At 38.7% G+C, this 21,346-nt stretch overlaps 1 protein-coding gene across 10 annotated transcripts in view; it reads right to left on the bottom strand.

Moving 5' to 3' along the window:
* GRIP1 (glutamate receptor interacting protein 1) overlaps nt 1-21,346 on the bottom strand; it is a 327,461-nt gene that overhangs the window by 88,344 nt on the left and 217,771 nt on the right. The gene's annotated exons all lie outside the window — the stretch shown is intronic.

Below are 21,346 nucleotides of genomic sequence, written 5' to 3'. Positions count from 1 at the left end.
GAACAACACGTGAAAGTTGAGAGAATTCTTAATCAAAAGTTTTATCATCTATTTCCTATATTCTACAATTTTATATCTTAATTTACTTGTTAAAGTAAGACTGAAAAACATTTGCCTTCATTCCAGACATTGAGTGTCTTTTTCATCCTTCTGTGAAAATTTCATTTTAAAATCCAAGAAAGTGCCTAGAATCTACATGATCAGATTAAGTGCTTGTATCCTCCATCTAGTGAATGAGTTTGGTCAGCACAGCCAGGACAGGGTGTAAATGGAACTTAACCTAAAAGTAAAAAAATACTTGCTGTCATTGATCGTTTCCTACCAAAAGACATACATAATCAATAAGTAAGTAATTGGTAAGTCTGTTGAAAATACAGTCAAAGCTGTCCTTGTATGGATTTTCCCTGTATGTCAGCAGAAATTCTGCAGAGGAAACATTTCGCTTTACATTCCAGTAGGCATCTCATGGCTTAATAAGAAATCACGTAAAGTCAATTGTTAAGAAACAGCAGTTTGTTACGCTGGGGACATCATATCTACTCAATTTTTCAAGTCCTGCAAGTAGGTGTATTTCTCTGAGTGCGACAAGAGGGATGTCAAGAGATGATGAACATACTCTTCCTTGTTGCCCTTTTCATGACTGGCTGTCACTAACTCCTAAACCACCTAAATCTGTATTAAAAACAAGCAAACAAAACCACATTGGTGAAGAAAATCTGAAAACTGAAGCTGACCTTAACCTATTTCGTGCCGCCTCCTCCAGCCTTTGGAGGGACAATCCCCAAACCAGTCCTAGTTCAGAAACCCAGCGACCCACAGCAGAAGACACCTGGGTACCACGAGGTGCATCAGAGCACATCCAGGAGGCACAGCACACTGCAGTTACCAGCGGACCGTACATTTAAAACAACGCCAATGCAGGTGGCCTTGGGTCAGCGGCCAGGCTAACATGAATGATGGCTTGGATAAATGTTGTAAAGGTGAAATGTTGTGCTATTTTCAGGGAAAGCAAGGGAGATGCGTAAGGCTCCGGCAGTTGCAAAAAGCCACCTAAAATAGACTCAGTTTATACCAACAGCTATTTTGGTTGTGTACAGGGCATTAGACAATCCTTTTTTCTTTTTTTTTTTTTTTCAGCTGTAAGAGCATCTACAAGATAACTTTGCCACTGCAGAAATACTATCTAAAACACAAATACCTTCCACCAGTGCTTATAAACTGGAAAAAGTCTTGACTGTTGCCTGGCCTAGGCATAACATAGAAAAGCAAATAATGATATTTTATGATCAACCACAGGCCATGATATACAGGATGCGATCACATAACTCACTGAAAACACGAGGCTTGCAGGACACAGCAGCACAGCTCACATCTGGGTTCATTGGTTTTCCACCTAAAAAGAGCTTAGTTCTTGCACTACTTGGTTTTGGGTATGTTTTTCATATTCTAAGGCACAGAAACAGATACCTTGGCAGCCAACTCGCTCTAAAATAAAACTGAGGCATGCAACAGGGGTGGTCTTCAATTTAGCATCAAACATAAGCATTACATTTGAAACTCTGTTTATAACTAAAAGAATTGAAATTAATATAAATATCCCAAACCTGAAATCAAATAACCACCAACTGAAAGCCAGTAAGAGACAAAAAATGCCTCTTCATTCTTCATGACAAGAACCTCATCAACTTCTTAGCAGAAGAGTATTGGAAGAAACACCTCATATATGACACAGTTATCGGCACACACCACAGTAACTTGAGTCATTACACTTCCAGAGTGAAATGTTTAGCAGGACTGTACGAGTATGACCCTTTCTACAAAAATACCCCACTCCTTGTGGGTGTGATAAAGCAAAACCCACAATCAGCTGTTGGAGAACTGCATTTCATTTTTTACAGTGACTAGAGTTAAACCACTTTTACTTTCCAAAGGCTTAACATCTCCATCCCCAGCCTGCAGTGCAGTTATAACAAACTGTCCCAGCGCTGCTCCGGCAGCGGCACAGCCAGGCTAGCAATGGCACATGTTCAAGAGCCAAAATCCTGCTTGTGTCTGAATCCACCCCTACAGCCAGGAGTGGTAGAAAACACTTGCCACACAGGCCACAGTCAGAACAACAAGCCCTTCCGTCTCTACATTTTCTTGAGATGGCTGGTGACAAAGCTTATGGAGCAATAAAATTAATGCAACTAGTAAGGAAATATATGAAAATATTTTTTTTTCCCATTCCACCTCGTTTTGGACTGTGGGGGAGGGCCCAATGGTGTGGAAAAGCAAAATCAGAGCCACCCAGGAAATGTTTAAAACTGCCATGCCATTTCTGGAGGAGTTCTTATTTTTTAGGTATCCTTCTGTCAGTTTTTGCTCTTATGCTTCCTGTTTTCTTAATTTGTGTAGATGTCCATAAAGGTGGAATGTAATACAACGCAGAACATCTGTGTAGAAGGAAATTGAAAACATACACCTTTTATAATCCCCTATTATAGGTAAAGAATCAAATTACAAGCTTGAATTCTTGTAAGTACATTGAAGAACAATCAACATATTTTAATTAAAATGCATTTAGAAAGTAAGATATTTCAAGTTTAAGTGTCAAAACTAATAGAATTACTATTCATAATCCCTGAGCAAATCTTGACAGAGAAATTCAATTAGAGGAAAAATTATTAATAACATTATAAAACATTAAAACATCTGGCTTCAGCAAATATGAATACTTTAATATATTACTGTAAGATGCAGATTTAGAGGAATCACAACCAACGAAACTTTTTTTTTGCATTATTACCTACAAAAAGTTATTTTTATCCCCGACGTGCCCCCTTGCAACAGGGTTGGAATAAAGATGCAGTGTGAACTACAAACTTGCTCAATGATGTAGTCTAGTTAAAGCACATTTATTCCTTGAACTAGCTGTGAAGTTCAAGCATTTTCATTGATGGCTTTCTCTGGGAAAGTATCTACGCTATCCATTGATCACTACCTGCATGCTTGAAGATTTGCAACGATCAACTCTCTTATCTTTGGGTAAGGACTGTTCCACCTTGAGACACTTGCTAGGTTTCAGTAAGTTCAAGCATTTTTCTGCTTCCACATTATCTCTGGTGGCAGTCAAATTCCTGAACATGCGCGGGGACCAAAGCAGCTCACTAAACTGTCAAGGTGGAGCTTTCTGAAGCAAGGACATTGGAGTGTAGGACAAAACAAGCACAAAGATGAACAACTCGATGGTCTCAACCTTCACAACCTCTTTAACAGACATTACAGGGCTTTCCAGAGCTCAAACCTCTTTGCTTCCACACAATGGCATTTTTTTGCTTGGGTGGGGAATGGGTAGTAGAAGATGCTTTTGAGCTGAAGCTTATACCCAGTTATCTCAAATTTGTATCTCCCACATGAAACAAGTGTCTGCTTTTGAAAATTTTGCTTCATGCTATAAGCAACCAAGTCTTAAACTCAAGAACGGCTTGTGCATCAGCAGTGCTACCCTGAACACCTCTGCATGTCTCTATTATTAAACACTATGGATGAAGAAAGGACAGAGCTCCATGACAACATGAGTCTTCTCTGGATTTCTGTCTGAACTGGATGAAGGCTTCAGTAATCCTCCTTCCTTGCTAGTGGAAATCCTGCTGTGCGGAACAGCAACAGAACTTTGACATTGATGTGGTATTTTGCGTTATAAAACTTCTTCCCATAATTCTGATGGATTCACTTCCAACTTCCTCTCCATTTCCTTTATTGAGAAATTAGCACCAAGAGAACTCTTGCTAATTAGTGTTTATTTGTACTGAGGTGATACTATTCACAAAAGCATGGCCTGACTGTTCCAGTTTCTCTGCTTTCTACAGTTACCAAAATGGATCAGGCAGGATTGATTACAGGATTGATTGCACTTGTGCATTTCAAGGCAGGAAGGAACCACTGAGAACAATTCTCTCCCTGATCTCCTGAGTGACACAAGCAGAGACACATGATACAGTGATATCTGCAGCTACAGATTACCTTTTAGAAAGATATCCAATGTGGCTTTGAAACCATCACGTGACGGAAAATCTGCTACATGTGCAGGTAATTTATATCTGAATTGGGAGTAGACAAGTCTTCAATCCCAAGATCTCATTAAGCTACCACCATTACATTCAAGATATCCCTGCAGATACAGAACTGTAACCTCTGATCGAATCACCTCTTAATCTTCAGTCCATTTTAGACTAAGAACTGCCTGAATTGCTTAGGGTTTTGCCATTTAAGACATGTTTTGCAGCTCCTTCCAATGTTTCAACATCTTGTGGCTACCAGGTAAGTTTTAGCAAGACTGCCATTAGATCCCATTTCTCCATTTGAGCTGTCATTTATTTTTACTAAACATACTTTGAGCTGCCTGTCATGGTCTACGGTTGCTACATAATTTAACATTTTAGTTATATAAAACATCAGTTTTCCTTTTTATGACGTGGAGGCAAGATTGCTAATATCATGGCAAAATTGAAGCAGTAAGGAACAAAAAAGAATATAGTAACAGTGCACTCCTTTTTAGATAAACTGTTGCGCAGGCATTCAAATAATGGATGGTGAATTTTCAAATATATATTACGATGGCTGAAATTTGGAGGAATGAGCCAGTAGGACTTTTCCTAGTACTTGGATTAAGGAGCAGATATTTACATTTTTAGGGGTCATACACTTCTTTCTTTGTAGAACATACAAAGTTGAATGATACACACACCCCATCTTTCTACTTGGTAGTACTGAGGGAGATTCAGCATGACAATAGGGTTTATCAAAGTCTCTGTGTGGAAGATTAGACAATCCTTGGAAAAAATTAGGAATGAACAAAGAAAAAAATGGAAAAGGAGAGTGAATACTTCCTACAGATTTTACCTTTTGTCTTTTGTGCTCAGTAATCACTGATACCTTTATGGTTTGCTTACTCTCCACCTTTGTGGAAAACCACATCCCAGAAATCCCCACTTCTGGGAGATGGTAGGTCAAAAATAGGCTGAAAGAATGGATAGCTATGGATGTTTTAAAAAGTGATCTGATAATGACTCATTCTTTTTCTATGCTTCAGTTTTATATAAAACTAAAGTTACAAGGATGGCTTAGGGGTGAATTTAATATGCAGCAACACCTGACAAATAGGATGCACTGAATTTTTTTATTAGGTGTTTAGAGTAGGAACAAAAAAAAGCCTGTGACAAAAGAACCATTAACTCACTCAACATTTAGGATAAAGAAAAAATATAGTTAAAGCCACAGGAAAAGCAGGGTTAAAGAACTACAAAATAAGCTACGGGCTTATATTAAAATTTGCCAAATCACAAGAACAGTGATGACTTTAGCTGTCAATAAGCATTTGAAATCCACAAGGATTTACTATTTCTGTAAAAGAAGTTTGCCAACAGGAAAAAAAAGAGGAAAAAACCAAAAAGGAGTAATTCAGGCATTTCTCAGCTGCTAACCTGTGCTCTGTAACTCTCTAATCAATCTCTGTACTTATTCCCTAAGGTTTAATGTATGCATAATGAACTAATGGCAAAGAGGAATGAAGACAGATGCATTCATTTGCATGAACTAACTTATTAGATAGTCAAGCTTGCTGAACAAATCACTGCAGCAAAACAGTAAAATGCACAGGTGCAAGAATGTACCTATGTGATTTCTTTTGTCATCTAATGGCCAACATATGCCACAGAATTAGCACAGAAACTGAAATGGCATCATATTAGCACATAGTAATATTGCACCTATTAGCCTGTGAGACAATAGGAACATTTTACATCTTCAGGTCACTTCAAGAAACTATATGCATGTCTCAGCAAAAATCTGAATGTGACATCAATGTGAGAGGCTTATATTATCCTGAGGCAGTCTCATTATTATATGCCGCAGGAAAAAAAGACTTTCCTCTGTCAAAGTCCAAAATGTGATGCATATTTCACAGGAAAGTTTTTTGTTTTTTTCTTTCAACATTTCCTCTTATCCTCCAGAAACTTCAGGTGAAAAGGAACAAAGATGATTACACCTACCTGTCTCTCCAAAAATATTAAGACATGCTAGCTATGCCTTCTGGTTCACGTCTACTTCAAACACACATCTTGTTCACTGTGTCTATTGCAACAGCTTTCTCTCCTTTCAGTGACCAGGAGTTAAGACAGGCAGGTAACTGTCTCTATAAACTGAAGAAATAGCTAAAATCTTCAAATAGACTGAAACAGATATGGATTAAGCTAAACCGTACTACCTGTAGGCTTCAATGACATCTTTCGTTTCAATCAAAATGCAACAGAATCTCAACAAGGATGCAAACAGGGGAAGCGGCTAACACAGCTCAAGGCACGCCTGTTGAAAATACTTACTTATTTTAAAGTAAGATCGTCTGTGAAAAAGACCTGTCACTTTAATGAAGGAAGACAGAAGGAAACTGCCTGCTTGTGAGCACTTCTTCAGGTTGCTGACTCCATGCAATCAACTCACAAGATGTGACTGTCCCTGTTTCACTCCTCTGCTGTTAAAGGATATCCTGCCAGGTTTTTTTAAGGAAATATTTAAATTCTAAATAATTTTAAGTTTACAAAATCACCTAAGGTACCTACCTACCAGGCCTCTCTCAATACAGAGGTCTTGGCACAGAGATATTCTATTATCATTTAGAGGAAAAACTAAGAGAAAATTGTATTTTTACATTTGACGTGGTTCCAGTTTGGTATAAAATTTCTGAAAGTTAAACAAATAAGTGCATTCCGAAACTTTTTTTCTTCTCCAGATATACCAACATGTGGTGTTCTTGAAATGAAATAAATGTCTGCTCCCTGTGACCTGTATCTTTTTGCTTCACTGCTGCTTACACTGGGCTGCTCCCAGCTGTACACCATGTCGCGTGCCCAGAAGCCTGGAAAGGCTGGGGACCCCACGCCAGAGTAGTTCACATGCAGTTCAGTTATCCTTCATCATTGGATTTATGAACCCCAGGTTTAATAAATCAACGCTTTTCAGCTGAAGTCTGCATCACTGGGAAATTTCCATCTAGATCAGGCACTGCGCATCTGGAATTGCCATTCATTTCACCTAAAAAGACGGGTGGTCAAATCTTCTCTTTCTTTGCCTTACTATACTGTTAAATTGCCTTGAAAAATTGTGATAGGCTTACTCATGTGACTAAAGCAATCACAACCACATAAATCATACATTGCTTGCCTGTCCCAAGTACGATATCAAATGCATGAACCTAAACCAGTTGGATTCCTTAACTCCCATTTTTCAGCCACTTTAATGCAAAAAAGCACCATGATTTAGACTTTGGAAATTCAAAAAACTAATCCCCCCACTTTGTTTTTCTATGTCAGATTAACACTTTGACAGTAACAACAAACCATTCCATTTGCTTCCTTTTAACCCATTAGTTCCTGGCAAATAAACTGACCAGAGATCTAATTACAGCCTCAAATTTTGCAGCCGTAACTTCTGAAATCTTTGAGGATGTCACTCCAGTCCTTAACTTGTATCAAATACTCAGATTTAACAGCTTGTTTTTTTCCTAACTTACAGCCTATCCTACAGTTTGGGCATACATATAAAGGATATATGCATATGTCAAACATGCAGACAGGTTCAGCATTTCTGCCATTTTTATAACATCACTTAACCTTAGCACCATTAATGGGAGCGTATCATTCTGGTCTGAATGTACCTTATGGAGCTAAGATTTACACCAACAAAGAACGTCTGGTATGACAGGATCTGCTTCTACTCATAAGTATGCAACAAACAGTTCATTAAAATGGCTAGAAACATTAGCATCATCTATAAGCACAATTTGGGACTTCCTAAGGAGAACAGGAGAGGCTGCTGATGGTATCTAGTACTGCACAGAGCTATTTACCTAAACGGGCAAATTCAGAAGAACCGCTAACAGTAAATGTTTCTAGACAGGATCTATCTTAATTCCCAGAATTTAGCTTATTCTGAAGGTCACCTCCTCCAAGATTTTTTTGACTGAAAATAGATGGGAAAGGTGATTTCTGCCTGAACAAAACTATCCAATAAACACATTTGCCCTATTTTTTTCTCAGTGTTTGTAAAACATGGTCAACTATTGTAGGGATTTTTCTTCTAAGCTCACTTTGCATAAACGTCTTGCAGGTTCCACCCCCAAACCCCTTTTCTGCTAAGGGCAGATTTACGTTAAAAAAGAAGACCCCAACATGACTATGTAATTATCGATAAAATGTCAAACCCTCCCAGCAGAGATGAAGCCATAATGGGGGAAAAAAGAAGCCAAAAAAATTTAGATCAATTTGTCAAGCAAAAGAAGAGAGACAGCACTTCTGTCCTGATGTCACTTTGCCCACCCTGAAGCTTTGCTAATTTAGAAATACTGCAAAACTCATACTTCCAACCAACCCAGCTTCACCAGCAGTATTTTCCAGGAGTTTATACATCTTACAGAATGCCTGTAATAAGAGTCTTTGCTCTGGATCTTCCTTCCCTGCTTGGTTTAGCAGAGTCTGGAGGAGGTGATCCTCAGGCCATAACAGGTCTGTACATTCATCATGTTTTTCCCCAGTGAAGACCCAGAACTTATGATGGAGATAGAGATACCAGCCTAATGTTAACTGCTACCACCTGATAAGAATATTTGGTATGGGTTTGAGTTTATAATGTTTAATTTTGAATCATACATGCATTAGAAAAGTACAAGATGATGCCCTGATATCTTCTGATCCCCACGTATTAACTACTGGTCAATGATACTTTTATAGGGTAGTGGATGTATTAAAATGTGCATTGGATCAGCATATAAAATGTTCTAGACTCTACTCCCACTTTGGACACAGAGAAAATTGGGACTATAAAATGTATCCACAACTTGTCAAAAATACTGAGACACCCAACACCCTTAACTCAGCCCATGAAAAGCACATCTTACCATACCTTATAATCATGTCCAGCTATCACTGTAGTTGGCTAGCACTTAAGCTAGACTGACTGACTTAATGTTGTGTGGTGTGGGATTAAGTAAGTCGAGCTCCATTATTCTTGTTATGTTCCCATTGACTATCTGCTCTCTATTGCACCATTACCTTTTGTTAGTGGCTAAGGAATAAAGCTCTTGGATTTTAATGGTCTCATTAGACTTAGGTACAATATGTAGCATGAAACTGCAGAAATTCCTTACTAGGCATCTGGTTTTGTAGCTACAAGTTTGTAATGACTTTCAAATACACTTGCTAAATTTTCAATTCCAAAACTAATGACATATCTTTTAGCCAGAAGTCAACCTGAAAAGTTTTTGGAAGAGCACACATTTTTACTCCCATGTGAATATGTTCCACGCAAATTATTTAGAAATTATTATTAATTTTAATTGTACTGCACCATTAGTTATTCTTGATAGATTTGGTCTATTTTGCTGCAGTCTTGGTCTAGTGACAAGATTTCCCTATATGACCTCTATCAGTTTTCACTTCTCACTTTCGTTTACAGAAGCAGTATTTTGGGGATCAATATTCACACTGTGTTACCAGGTACGATGACTCATTGTTTGTCAGTGATATCTAAAATTCAGCCCCAGCATGTACCCCTAATTTTTCTATAACATTGGGGTTTTACTACCACAAAGGTCAATGCTCATTTTCTGTATCATTTATCTGACAAGTATTTGGGGTCACAATGTCATTGAATATGGGAAGAAAGTCTTGGCACGATCTTGTCTCAGAGTTAACTATTAAGCTAGGCTCGTTTTACTTCACTGATAAAATCTATTAGCATTGAAGACTGGCACCTGTTCCTTCTTGCATTAATATTCACAGTGTCCTTCCACCAATGTTTTCTGTGAATAAGAGCATTGAAATCTCTTGATTTTGGCCTCATTGCTATTTTACCCTATTAAAATACTCCTTGTTTTGCTTTCCGTACTCTTCTCAGTTTGTTAGTAAGTGAGACTTTACTGAAGAGCCTTCTTTATGTGTTTATTCACACAACATTAGTGGATTCCCAAGACCATGAAGATACAAAGTGAGAATGGTATCTGAAATTTGGACAAGGACAATAAATAAAAAAGATAAGCATCTGCACTCTACTAGCCTGTATATTACCTACAAAGTTAATAAAGTATCCTGCTCTATTAATGTAAGAGGTATGAATGGATGTTTGCACCTGTATATAAAAAAACAAGTGGCTAGTAAATTAATTATGAAATTAATGTGGACAGAAAAGGATTTGGGAAACCTGACAGGTGATCAAAACTCTCACTGGCCAGAATAATTACGAAAACCATTAATATATAAACAAGACAGTTCTACACAGCAATACTTAGTACACCTTTGTATTTAGTGGAGTAGTGACCATCACTTGGATGCTTTATCTCATTCTTGTGACACAATTCAACAAGATTACTACTAAGGGAGGGCAGGAGAGTCAGAAAAGAGCTTTCAGAATAGTTAAAGAAACATACCTGGGAGCAAAAGACCCCAGAAGCACAATTTGTTTACTTTAAAAAAGGGAGGATTAAACAGTGACTTCATAATGAAGTACCTATATAGGATGAAGTGAATTTTGATGAAAAACAACTCTTTATCACAAATGAGATGAAGCTGAAACCACACATACTCAAGCTAGAAATAAAAGCAATGAGGCTAATTAACAACAAAAGGCTGCGATGGATTTTGTATCACTGCCAACCTTAAATAGACTGAATGTCCCTCTAAAATATAATTCAAATACAAGTTGAAATGTAAGTAAATTCAGGGAAGTTGTATATTTAGTTTAGATGGTCACCAAGGTCTCTTCTGGCCCACGAACTCCATGTAAATTCACAATAAATACACTAAAACCTGAAAGAATGAGCTCTTTGTTCTTACCACAAACAAAAAAACCAGTTTCTAATGATGCTATAATTAACTTGTGGTCTTACAGCTCCTACACAAAACAGACATGCCTAACACTTTTATTCTACACTGTGAGGCACGAATTCCTATCTCTGTCTGCCCCACATACCAGGGATGCAGTGAGGAAGACACACAAGCACCAAAAGCTCTTTCTCTCTTCCGATTCTAAGCAGCATGAAAATGCTATTAAACAAACAAGCAAAGAAATGACCCTTTCTGCATCCACATTAAACACTTCAAACAACTTCACATTAGCAAAAATGGACATATAATTTTGTAACAAAAAAAAATATTAAGATTTTGATGTCAAAGTCAAGGTTTACGGTGAAAGCTAGTAGCTTTGACCCATTGGTACTGTTGAAAAGAAGAGGCAGCTATTATCCAGATCTGGGACAGCATATTTTGCTGTGACAGTGCTGTTATCTTGGTAGATGATACATTATTTTCTTCCTATCTTCATGTCCTGAATTTATAATCACTGCAGAAACTGAATGGGAGATTTAAAAAAAACAGATGAAAAGCACATATGAACTCCTTTAAAGAGGTACTGGAAAATACATTAGGAACATCATTAAAAAAAAAAAAAAATCAAGTTAATTATCTACAACTCTAAGACAAAAAGACTCCATCAACTCCAAAAAGACCCAAGTAGGCCAATGATAAAAAATTATCCTCAACTTCTTAGATTACCGAATTACTCAGATGTTAAAGGAAGACGCTGGGATTTCTTTTGCTAGTCGTACGGTTCTGCCTACAGCGTTGTGGGACATAGGACTTCTGAAAGACAGCAACACCCTGCTGGGTCAGACTAACACTCCATCTAGTCCTGCTCCATCTTGGAAAGCAAGAAAAGAAGGTCCTGTTTAGGGAGAGAATGAAAGCCTGCCTACTTTGTCCAGTGCAGTCCTGCCACAGTTCCCCAACATCCAGTACTGTCACATTAGAGGGTACAATGCTCCTCAGTCTTTGTAATATTTACATATGAATTTCTTGCCAATTAATTTGTTCAATCCCTTCTGAATCCACAGACTCAGTCTGCATCCACACGTTTACTGCTTACTCTTCCTCTCTAGTGATATTGGATCCAGGAGGATTGTCTCAATTGAATGATGCAGAAATCAGTTTTTCTGTTGAATCCACATTTTTGCTCCAATATCAGACTGGTAACAGTATAGATTAGAATGTCTAAATAGTTTCCCACCCATGCGAAAAAGATACCGCCTGAATATTTTTTATACGTTTCCTCACTTCCAAACAGACTGGGGAACCTGAGCACCCTCATGGATCTTCTCCTCATGTAATTTCCATTTTTCTGCAGACGCTCCCCTTCCTCCCCCACAAAAACCCAGCCGTGCTATCCTGTGGAAATGCGGTGGTTTTCAAGAGGTCAATATTGAGCTTTAGCTTCTCAATTACCTAAACCAACAAAGAACCTCTGGTAGCTGTAATGGGCTGTTCTACTCCACAAGGGATAATCAAAGTCCCATTTCACGAAAGAAGAGTTTTACGACTTCTTGTGGACAGCAGAGATTACAGGGATCGAGGAGTCTTGTGTTCAGCCAGGAATGGACCACGATCAGTCACACAATCACAGGGTTACAGATCTCCCTGTGCTCGTCACCTCTTGCCGTGACCTTTAACGAGCCGATGGCTTTCCTCCCTCTATCCAAACTCACCCAAACCGTCCAGCTTCTCTCTCCATACCTCTCAGGACTACTCCTCACCATCTTTGGCTTCTCCTTGTTTCTCTCTCCTCAGACGGCCTCTACAGCCTGCCCCCTCTTCTAACTGAAGCCTTTAGAGGAGAGTTGATTTTTTGACAGAAGCCACCAACACCTGGATTAAAATGAAAGAAAGCAACCATCACAAGGATGCTTTCCCTTGGCGGAGTTCAGAGAGCATGGCGAAGCCGTGCAGGAAAAGAACCGGGAGACGGGACCATCAGCCTCGGGAGCTGCACTGATTGATGCCTCCCAGCCCATTTTCGGGTGCCATCGAGAAACCCCGCGGTACCACGGTGACCGCGAGGCAGGCGGTGGGGACTGCTGCTTCCAGCTAACGAATGGCCAACGGAGTACCTGCACACACTGCAAGTGCATTGGCTGAATACAGAACGGTTTGCTCAAAATTGCCATCTCCGCCCCAAAATGCACGTGTGCGAGGGCTAAATAGTTGAGATGGTTTTTTTTAATGATGTTATAGATACTACATGGGGTTTCATCCTCATCATACTACCTATAGCTAAATTGATTTTGCTGGGAAAAACTGCAGCTGGAATAATTTAATACATTTGATTTTGAAGGGCTGAAGTTTGATAAAATTATGTGCAACTAAATCCAAATATCCATAAATGAAGGTGTTTGGTACCATCAGCAACAAATCCTGCTATTGGCTGTGCCCATAATCAACTTTTATATAGAAGTGAAAATAGTTTAAAGATATTTAAATTTCAGACCTCATATCAGTTGGATATTTGAAAAAGTTCGTGTTTCTTATGTACAGTATTGCCTTGAATGCATTTTCTTCCTCATTTATGGTGAAAGGAATGAAATTAGATTGTTCTCTATTCTAATCCTTTTCAGTATTGAAAAGCACTAGCATGGTAGCAGATTTGTAAAGAAAATGTATAAATAAACCATCAGCAATCTCATTTAGGTAAGAGCTCAGTAGACTTTTTTCATTTTCTATGAAAGCTAAACTTCTTTTGGGTTTATCTGTGTATGAAACATGTTTACATGAATACAATATATGAAATCCTTCCAACAAAGTTATTTTGGTGGAAGGGAGGAAGGATAAGGAAGAAATCTAACTTCTTTCAATTTTGAATATGTGAAAGCAAATTCAGGAATTTCCAGTGTTGATGAGAAGTAAAAGACATGTAGCTCTGCAGATGCTTCACAGACCATTTGATAAACCTCTAGCAGGTTAAACAAACACACAGGGAGACTGTAAATGGTACAGCAACTGCAGCCTCTCATCAAACATGAAAATCAGCAAATGACTTTGCAGATATAATAAACACCTCAAGTACAGAAAAGCTTACTAGCCTGTGATCTGCATCACACAGGTCAAAAAACTTGCTTCTGCTAGGAAATCACCCAAAATAGTTACCATAATAACTGTGACTGCAGAGGTTATTGCTAATGGATTTCTAAATGCTAAAAGTCTCTTCAGTGGCAAGTCTGAGCATTCTGTGCTGATTTTACAAAGTACACAGTAAAAGTGTCTATGAGACAAGTGCAAATTGAGGGGGGAAAAAGCGCTTTTGTGCACCATACTTCAACTTCCCAACTTGGCCTTTACTGAGAGATATATATTATTTTCAGGTTTTATTTCTGCAATGAATTCTTTTTTCCAGAACTATGAAAAAGGTAGGGGATGATTTTGTGACAGGTTTCCTCTGGCAAATCACGCTTTTAATCTGCAAAACTAGTTAGCCAGTGAAGAGTATTTAATATTTTGGTAGGGAATGAAGGATTAGAGCAAGACAGCACAGCATCTGTGATATCAGAGCGCTTATGAAATCTGAGGGAAGCTGAAGTCAAAGGTAAGGCAGGTTTCTTTTGATGAGGCTGGAAAAGGTGATTGAGGTCTGCACAAGTTAAGCAACGCTGCTTGAGAAGGTGGCTGCCCTGTAGCAAATGAAGCAAAGGGGACTGCTGAAGTTAGCAGCACTCCGTCAAAAAATAATGGGATCATTTACATCTTCTGCGGTTTTACTTGACACAGGAGTCTGAAGGAATTGGACCATGTTAACTGCAAGCATGAGAACAGCTATTTTTGAACAACCGCTGTCTTGCCAATGCCATATTAATCACAGAGGAAAACAAAACTGGCTCTGGAGGCGTGTCTGCACATAGGTAAACATCTCCCCACCGGGGATGGATCATCTGTCTGTCACATTTGTCAGTCACTGTGAACCTGGCTCAGATGTTAACAGCTGAGCTACAGCAAGAATAACCTGGGAGCTGTCTTCCCCTCCTAAGTGTCACTTAATGAAATTTGTATCCTTGGATCACATCAGAAGTCTTTAATTATTTTTTTTTAATCCATGTGGATTTTTTCTGATTTCTCCTGTCTCTCTGTATTACTTTCTATATTTCTCCCTTATTTCTGAGATTATCTTGTAAAAGAAAAATAATGCACTCTATCAATTCTTGTATTATACTATGCTGTACAGACCTTTTCCTCATTTAAATTGTAGCACAGCGCACACAAATGTTAAATTCGGCTAAAACAATTTTATACTGGCAACTCAAGCACATTGTAACTGGATTGCATGTTCTGTCTCTAACTCTAATCTATACTGGGTCCTGGAATTACACATATATTTTAACTCTCAAATGTTTTCTTATTTCTTCACAACCTTCGCTTGTTTTCCTATAGCAATATATTCTTGTGTTCAGGATTAAACAGACATTTCTGTATGCTACACCCCCCCCCCCCCCGCCCCAATCATAGCGAAGAAAGTAGAGTGGCCTTTAAAATTCTTCAGCTTCCAGCTGACCTACATTTGAGTTTGTTAGTTGTGGGCAGTAGACAAACCCCTCAGGAAAGCCACATTTGGTGTAGCCTGAGACAGAATATGAACATTTGCTGCACAGCAGGCTGTGGGTCAGGGAAGGGAAAAAAAGGCATACTTTTGTGTTTTTGTAAACAGCTAAATAGCACCTGTATGTGTTCAGAGCCAAGGATCAGAAGAAAACTGCCTTACTGCTTTCTACTGACATATACATTGTGTACCTAAATATTTCAGAGCCTGAAAATTCCCAGGACATTAATTATTGTTTTTATTACAATAATTTAGTATTTCACGACTTCTCCTAGGAATATTTGGTGTCCTAAGCAATTACAGAGGACACTACATCATACAGTAATTATCTTTTCAGTATCAGCTCTGTAAATATTATCCTTGCAAGGCATTTTAAGGTTCTTTGATTTGCATGTGCTCCCTTCTAGCTCAGTAGTTCAAAATTCAGCTTACCCTAAAATTATGTTTAACATTTCATTTTTGCAATAAAATTCTTTTACCAAACTCCCCCAAAACAAGGCTGCAAAACTGCTAATAACAGCAATACCAGAGCTTGAGCCACTGCAGAGGATGCGCTCAGGGCTGTACATTCACTCTGTGTTTTCCCTCCAGTTTGATGGCTAGCCCTGTTTTTGAGATCAAACACTGCGCTGAAATAGGAAACCTGTATTATAGCATGCTTCAAAGAATCAGGTAGTGTGGAAAGAAAGTGCAGTATTCATGCATGTACAAAGGAACTGAAAAATCTGGTCACTTTAATTTCAAACTTCAAAGTCTTGACAATTTTCCTTCAGAGTAAAGTGACCTATTTTAACAACTGACCTGTTAGTACATCCCTGCAACTGCACACAAAACTTGCAAACAACAGTGAAAAAAAATGGTTAGAGAGAAACACAGGCTCTATGTGGTGTAGAAAATGTCAAGGGAATGATTTATAACATCGAGGTTTGGTCCTTCCTGCTCTTCTCCATTAAGGGTTGCAATGCCCTCTCACCATAAATACGGACAATTTGCCTATTCAGAAGACCAGGTGTCACTGTGGAGTAGAAGGTGGCTGGAATGAGATTTGGGAAGGCATAACGGCTCCCGTGGGTCCCAGGGGCCGGCACAGCTGGAGCACAAGGGTTATGCGGGAGGTGAAACAACAGTGGATCAGAGACGACATGATGAGGGACAACACTTCACGGACCTTTTGCTAGCTGCGTTCAGCAGGGCAGAGGGCAGGCAGCTGTGTTATTCTTCTGTCCCCCAGAAAAGGAGATTTCCTCTGTTTGAGGAAATATTCCCACTATGTCTCCTCATTATTTGGCACCGGTTCTTTGAACAAGAATTTACTTAGGAGAGAGACAGCTACATGACTGCGATCCTCCTAGCTAAACTAAATCTCTGAATTCACAGATGATTCAAATAGCTGTCCCAGACTACGGTTTGTATTATAGTTCTTTTGAGCCCTTGACCACTTCAGGCAATAAAACTTCCTATTTCTATAAGTCTCCCATAGTGCAGATGTCTGAGTCAGTAGATTCAAGAAGTATAAAGTATGGATTTTTTTAAATTTAATGTCAAATAGATTGGGTACAAATTAGCTTTTTCCCTAAAAAAATAGACTTTCAACCCAATCAAAACTATTTGCAGAATTTAACTAAAACTTACTAATGGCTTCAGCCAACAAAAATAAAATGTTGAGAAGATGAAATGTTTCAGCTCTTTAAAAACTGTGGGGTTTTTGACTATTTATTTTAATTTTTTTTTAATAATAGTAACTTTTAAGACTCAATAAAAAGCAAGTACAGAATTGGACTAAAACCAAAATTATGTTGCAGATTTTATGAACCATTTTAATCAGCCTCAAATTTATGGTGTCTCTTTTTGTTTCATGGAGGAATTATTTTTATGCTTGTGTTAGGTTATTTCATTCCCCTCTACCCCCTCAATTTTCAGTGAGTGAATTGAAAACAGACAAATAAATAAATGAAGAATTTGCACAGCATTACTGTTGACATGTTGTTAAAACAGATAAGAGGGCATTGTATTTTAGTCTGGAAAGCGTGGGAGCCGCTATTCAGCCTGTCCATATTCAGGACAGTACTGAGAACATGCTTATCTTTAAGCATATGTTAAAGCCTCCTTGATTTCAAAGTGCCTCTTTAACAGTGACATCGGCTCTCGACAAGGCATCAGTACCGTTGGAATATTTGATGCCCTTTTTAAAGCTCTCGCAGGAATAAGCAACCACGGGAACGACACCGTTGACTCAAGTGCTGTTGACCTAACGCCTCCCCTCGGCCAGGCACCGCTGCGGACCCTCGGCGAGCCGGGAGGAGACCTCAGCCCAGGAACTCAGTCGGAACTACGGCTGTCTAAACCTAGGGATTCGAGAGGTTAGCTAACAAGTGACTATCAAACACTTTGGTTTTAAATGACAGATGTTTTTAACTGCCTCTGTGATTCTGAGGGAAGGGTCTTACCCCTGAATTTTGAAACACGTTGCTTTCATTCACGTGCCTAAGTACTAGTCTGACGGTGACAGCTTCCCGAATGGGGCACAGCACACACCCTATTGGCTTCTGTACCTGACTACATGGGCAGAGCAGCAATAAGGTTTCATTATATACTAGTGGACAGCCTAAATTTAAAGGTTCAGAGGAGAAAAAACCTGTTTGTTTCTTACTTTGCAGGCTCTGCTTGTCATGCTGGCATTAGCTCAAGCCTCACTTTTACATTAAGAAATTCTGACTGTGACGCTAAATAATGTTTCAAACAATCATGTATATATAACTATAACTAAACACCTACACATCTGCAAAAATAAGCCCAAGTTTCAAACTGCAATTATATTAATGCATATAATTTGAATTAACTATAATTTCAGCAATTCTGTAAATCCCTTTGAAAGGTTCTGTTGCTTGTTGATTTTGCGCCATGTGAAGACGTGATAAATATGACATGTAGTCTCATCACATGAATAACGCATTCTGCATCTTAAGCAAGCAAGCTCTGCTCCAGAGAGATGCTTAATCCATTCCCTGCTTCTGGGGATGAAAGGAATTAAACTCAGTGCACTGATCTCACAGTATGTGCTCATTTGACTTTAATTATAAAATGATTATTTCAATGTTTTTTTCCTGTAAAATAAACCAAGCCTGAGCTCCGTGTAACCTCTATAGAATTATATTACTTCTCTGTGCCTTCAGTCTTTGCTCATCAATACTGCACATTCAATACAGTTTCACATGGAAGGATAAAAACAACCTCTTGGGGTTTACAGTCGGTATAGTAGTTTCGGGTCTCACAGCAACAAAAGCTCCCCTTTTTGACATGTGGCCAAAGGAAAGAGCACTTGGAATCCTTAAAAGTGAATTCAAATGTCATGAGAAGGAACCTTCACCAGGCACAGGGAGATGACACGATCCCACACTGCACTGGAAGATTTACATCACACATCCTGGATATATATTTTCGCTAATATTTTTTCCACAGACAGTTCAAATCTGTGCAAAGCTCAGTATAAGATCATTTACCTTGCTAAAACCCAAAAGTTTTCTCTTGGCTGATTCAATGGCCAGAGCATTCCTTGGGAATAAGACTTCTGCTGTCCATGTCTCAGGAATGACAGAACATCAAGTGGATTAGACAGCTATACTGTCAAAGGCACTGCCATGCTTCAAGCTTGAAAAAACAGCACTTCAGGAATGTGATGTTTTATCAGGCATACCATCTGGGAGGAATAGAAATTAACGTTTTCCATGCAGTGTATGCTCTCCATGTAAGGATTACTGACACTGACTCCAGCTGACATGTCTCCATCCACATCTACAAGAATTTACCAGGTTCATTGCATCATACCTTCCAATTAAAAAGCTATTTGGAGCTGACCTACATACTGCCAGAATCACAATCCTGCCCCCCAGCAAAAGCGGCTGTACTACTTCTGGTCTCAAACTAGTTAATGCTACTAGTACACCTCCTACTACCAAGCCAAGCTGGCTAGCTGGGATTCTTCCGCATCTGTGTCAAGACAAATCCATAGTATGGATGAACTGCCCACAGACAAGCAAGAATAGATGCTATTTACAAGGTGCTAGCTTACATGTGAAATGTGGGGTCAAATTTTCTCAGTGTCCAAGTGATACGAATGTCTACAGGTTATTTTCAGAAACTTCAGTCAACTACAAAATGTTCAAGTTACTTCTCAAAAGAGTACTTAGTTTTACAAAGTTATTTATGTACCTAAACCCACAACATCCGCTGTGCTAGAATATAAATTTGTCAGGGCATGAATAAGTTTTAATTTTTTTTTTTAATATCCAACCAGCTCAATCTCATTTGTCCTTTGGGCCTCCTAAAGGTCTAGAAATGCACCAATGCATTAAGATAAATGTCTTCACTATATAGCTGAAGAACATACATAAGCTTAGATTAGTTTTTTCAGAACACCTGAAATGAAACAGAGTACATCTCATCAAACACTTGTCAGTATTATCTTTCTGAACAAACTGTACGCAGAGCACATGGGAAAGATTTATCTGCAGTGCTCTCAAAAACTCCAGAATAAACAGCGAATTTTTTAAAAATTCAAAATAAATGGTCATTAGTCATGAATTCAACACTTGAAATCCTAATCTTATCAAATGCTCTAAAGAAAAATCATGCCAATTCAATTTTCATCAAACCTTCTCTTTAAAGAACACAAGTGAAAATCGTTAAGAGTTCTCAAAATGTCATGTGAAACCATGAACTTCAGTCTGTGTTCGGACGTTAGCGTAAGTGTTTTATAAATACCCTAACCACACCATATATGGCAATTACTAAGTTCACAGTGAAAAAAAATTCAAAAGATTTAAAAAATAAAAAAAAAGTAGATACTTAGTACATTAAATATTAGTGACCTATGAGCTAAAGCAGTACCTGAAAAGGTACCCGTATAGAGGTCTTAATTCACTCTGAAGAACAATGAATCTTGATTTGTATTGACTTGGATAAAAAAAACCTGGTTGGTGTTTGCATAATTAAAGATTTTCTCATAACAATAACTGCACACAGTGGACACTGTAGTCGTGCCATTTCACAATGGTTACGATCTTCATGATTCTACCATAAAAATAACAATCTGTAAATCACTAGGATGTTTTCAACAGACAAAAATGTTCATTATGAACAACAGTAAATCATCCAGCTCGCGCGCTCTCACACATACAAACATGCACACAAAGCATACATAAAACCTGTACTTCGGCCCTTCAGAAACACCACATCTACTGGGATGAGATCTGAGCCTGGCAGTGGTAAAGGTCTGAGCTCCATCCCCTGTATCCGTAGCCTCCCTGGAGGTTGTGGGACTTTGTACAATAAAAAGGCCAGAGAGTGCAGAGAATATTAACATTAGCCATTAGAAGGTGGGTGACATGACCTTACAGTTTCTGATTTCTATTGCAATACATCTTCCCTTCAAGTCAGAGGTTACTGTGCTTGAGGTGAGAATGGCCACATCAGTTATTCCGCCTGTGCACAACCTTTGTCAGTGTTCATTTGTTTTCATTAAAAGACCTCTAAAATTATACTTGAGGTGAAAATCCCCTTAGATTGCTGCATAGTATATGTAAAACTTGCTTTTCACGGCATATTTTGCAGACTTGTTTGAAGTAATTAAGAGAGACACAGGTTCGAAGATCACTATTTTAACCATTGATCTAGTGGTCCAGCTTTTTGTGATGTGATGACAGAAAAGACAAGGATGGGCATACATGTGGCACAAAATCACGTGAAGATGAGAACTCTGACGTAGTGTTGCTCTGCTAGATTTCTGAGCCTGTCCAATCAGCAGTGGAAAATACAAGCCAATCTCCCTGTACCATCAAAACCAGACATCAAAGAACAGGTTTCACCAGGCCTGAAAATAGGCGAGCCTCTGATGAAAAGGTTG

This window comes from Haliaeetus albicilla, chromosome 28, assembly GCF_947461875.1.
Source record: "Haliaeetus albicilla chromosome 28, bHalAlb1.1, whole genome shotgun sequence".
Classification (NCBI taxonomy): Eukaryota; Metazoa; Chordata; class Aves; order Accipitriformes; family Accipitridae; genus Haliaeetus; species Haliaeetus albicilla.
Note: the sequence above shows the minus strand (reverse complement) of the source record. Positions and strands in the feature narration are given on the sequence as shown.